Consider the following 3726-nt stretch of genomic DNA (forward strand, 5'->3'; position numbering starts at 1 on the left):
AGCCAATGAAATGTGAACTGAAGTAATATATATCACATCTGGACAGGAGCTTTAAGAGATAGTGCATACTCTATTCTGTTCTCTCTTTTCTCTTCAGCAGGACAATAGCAATGTATCAGATAGAGGCTGTAATTCCAGAGGGAGAATGATAACGACTGGAGCAGAGTGCAAACCTCCCCGTAATGGATAAGTAACATTAATGAGAAATAAACCATTGTTAAATTAAATTAAGCCACTAAGGTTTAAGTGTCCTTTTTACTGCAGTATGACCTAAATTCTATTTCTGATGTAGAATTAACTTCAATTTTTTTTCCAGATGCCTGTCCAGTCGTAATATCCCAAATTGTTGAATATTTTGTCTTTCTTCATTTATCATATGCAAAATTTGCATTAGGGTAACTTTCTGGATCTTTTTTCTGTTTTCTTTAGTCTGTCTAGTCATAAAATACCTAACTGGTTTAAGTTTTCTATCTGTATACTATCTTTTGTATCTGCTAAGAGTAATTCTTGCCCATTGTTCTTCTATTTCTTTTTCTTCACTATTCTTTCTTAAATTTTTTTCAACATGTGTTTTTCTTGTCTTTCTCAGTGTTATATACAACTGCCACTAAATATGTCAGTTTTAAAATTTATTCTTTGACTCCAACTATTACAAATAAGGTAGTATTTTTTCTCAATTTCTTCCCTCTTTTCCCTTTTAATGGGATTTGCATCATTTCTGCATTACTAAGTTATTTAGTATCCACATTTGTGTGAGTTTTGGTTTTACTCTTAAATATGCAATACTTAGTTAAGTCCTTTTATTGTGGTTTCTCTTAACATCTCTTCATTAGCTAAAAAGAACTTCCTTAGATGACCTAATAAGAACAATGTTTTCCTGAATTTGCACAAGTTCAAAATGTTTTGCCTTTATTCCTTACAGCTGAAGAACATTTTGACTGATTATAAAATCCTTAGCTCACTTTTTTATTTCTTGGATATTTTTGACATATTGCAAAATTTGTTGTGGAAAAAAAAAAAAAAAAAAGCTTGATTCCCACCCCCCCACCCCCCATGTCTTATTTTGCCCAGCTGCATTAAAATGTCTTTCTTTACCCTTAAGATCCAATAGTTTTACTAGAAAATGTCTGAGGTTGATTATTTGGGCTAAATATAATCTGGGACTTGGCATACTTCTTAACTGCAGATTCAAGTTGTCTATTAATTCAAGGGAAATATTAATGTTTTATATAGTTGAATACATTTTTCAGTTCTGTTATTTTGATTTTCTTCTTCAGCAATTCACCTATGGATCTCTTTTGCTTGTCATCTATATTTATTTTTATCTTTCTGATCTTTTTCTTTTATTTTGATAAAATTTCCAGCATGCAGAAAAGTTGCAGAAACAGTAGAAAGTACTCTCATTTTTCCTTTACCCAGATTCATCAATTGTTTATATTTTTCTTTATTGGTCTTATGAGGTATGCATGCTCTCTCACTTTCTCTCTCTCTCTCTTTCTCCACACACACACACATACACACACACACACACACACACTCACATTTACATGTATGTTTTTAACCAATTGAGAGTAGGTTGTAGGCATTGCATCCTTTCACCCTAAACATATTAGTATATTCCCAAACAATAGGCTATTTTTTAATATACACGTAACCACAGAATTTTCTTTCAGATTTAAGAAATTTAATATTGATACAATACTATTATCTAATTCACAGTCTCTATTCAATTTTTTTTTTTTTTTGGTGGTTGCCTAGCCAACTTCTCTTTCCTTTGTTCTGCCTCTTCTTGCATGTCTATTCAAATTTTAATTGTCTTAATAATGTCTGTCATAGACAGACAGTCTCCCCACCTCCACCTTCAGTCCATGATTTAATAAAGGGTCTCACATTATATGTAATTGTCATGTCTCTTTAGGCTCCTTTAATCTGAAACATTCTTTACACTTTGGAGTTTTTTAATGACTTTGCCCAGTTGTTTGGTAAAATATCACTCAATGTGTGTAACTGGATGTTTTGTCATGATTAGTTGAAAGTTGTACGTTTTGGGCAGAAATACCACAGACGTGATGTTGTAATGTACCCAGTGAATCATACCAAGAGGTACTTGATCTTAGTGTGTCACAGTCTTTATTTTAATCACTTGGGGAATACTGTCATGCACAATTTAATGACAGGGATACAGTCTAAGAAATGTGTTGCTAGGCGATTTTGTCACTGTGCAAACCTCATAGAGTGCACGTACACAAACCTAGATGGTCTAGCCTACTACACACCTGGCTCCATGGGACAGCATGTTACTGTACTGAACACTGTAAGCAATGGTAACACAATGGCAAGTATTTATGAATCCAAACATACCTAAATATAGTAAAGGTACAGTAAAAGTACAAAGTAAAGATAAAAAAATGGTATACCGGTATGGGGCACTTACCATGAATGGAGCTCTCAGGGCTAGAAGTTGCTCTAGGTGAGTCGTGAGTGAGAGGTGAGTGAGTGTGAAGACCTAGGACATGACTGCACATGACTGTAGACTTTATAAACACAGTACACTAGGCTACACTAAATTTATAAAACAGCACAAGATTAAATCAAGCACAAGAGAAAATGATGCCATCAAGTGATGAGGTAAACACGAGATGTATGAGGCTGCTGCTGGCAAACGTTTTTATAAGTAGAAAGAGTACACTGTAAAATAACAATAAAAAGTATAGTATAGTGAATATATAAACCAGTAACCATCTTTTGTTATCATTATCAAATATCATGTACAAACATAATTGTATCGCTATACTTTTATATGACCGGCAGTGAAGTAGGTGTGTTTATACGAGCATCACCGCAAAATAGTGAGTAATGCATTGTGCTAGCCTTAGGATGGCTATGACATCACTAGGCAATGGCAGTTTTTCAGCTCCATTATAATCTTTCTTTTTAAGTGTTTGCTCTATGCCAGTCACCAGAGTATCACTTTTAAGAAATTATTTCAAGTAAATACAAACTCAGGTGAAAATATAGAAGAAAACCTATAACGGAAATTGTCCAGTCAGATGGATACAGGATCTACATATATTCAGAACATGAGGTTATTGAGTTTGCAAAAACCAAACAGGACTTATCAGAGGAGGTTTATTTTATGGGCCCACTGTGGTATATGCATCTGTAGTTCACGGAAACATCATGTAGCACATGACTGTATGGTGTCTGCAAAGTTTCTCTGCTGTAAAGCTACTACATTTCCCCTTTGTAACTAATAAATATCTTATTGGGAGGCACTTTGATGGAAACAGGAGATTTACATAGTCTCAAACTTTCACCTACTGATTTTGGCCTGAATCAGTTATTTCTTTAACAGTTCTATGACAGTGATTTCCTAACTCCATCCTTCTCTCTACTTTTCTTTGTTGGTTTTCTATAGTAAGAGGGAGGTTTATTTATTTATTTGTTTATTTATTTATTTATTTATTTATATCAGTAATGACTGATTGATTCTCATTTTATTCAATAACCAATAATTCTTTTCTATCATTATCTGTTTTGATGCTCAAATTGTCCCAGAACAGAGCAGTGGGAATGTCTTTGTCAGTTGGCTCTTGGTGACTTCTGGCATGTTTCCATCATCCTTTGTTTACCTTTTTATTTCCCACCACAAAAGGATGTTCTGTTACTCATCTTGCAGTTTCCTTGCTACAACCCTAGAATCAGTCATTTCTCCAAGGAAACCAT

This window comes from Rhinolophus sinicus, linkage group LG05 (assembly GCF_036562045.2).
Source record: "Rhinolophus sinicus isolate RSC01 linkage group LG05, ASM3656204v1, whole genome shotgun sequence".
NCBI lineage: Eukaryota > Metazoa > Chordata > Mammalia > Chiroptera > Rhinolophidae > Rhinolophus > Rhinolophus sinicus.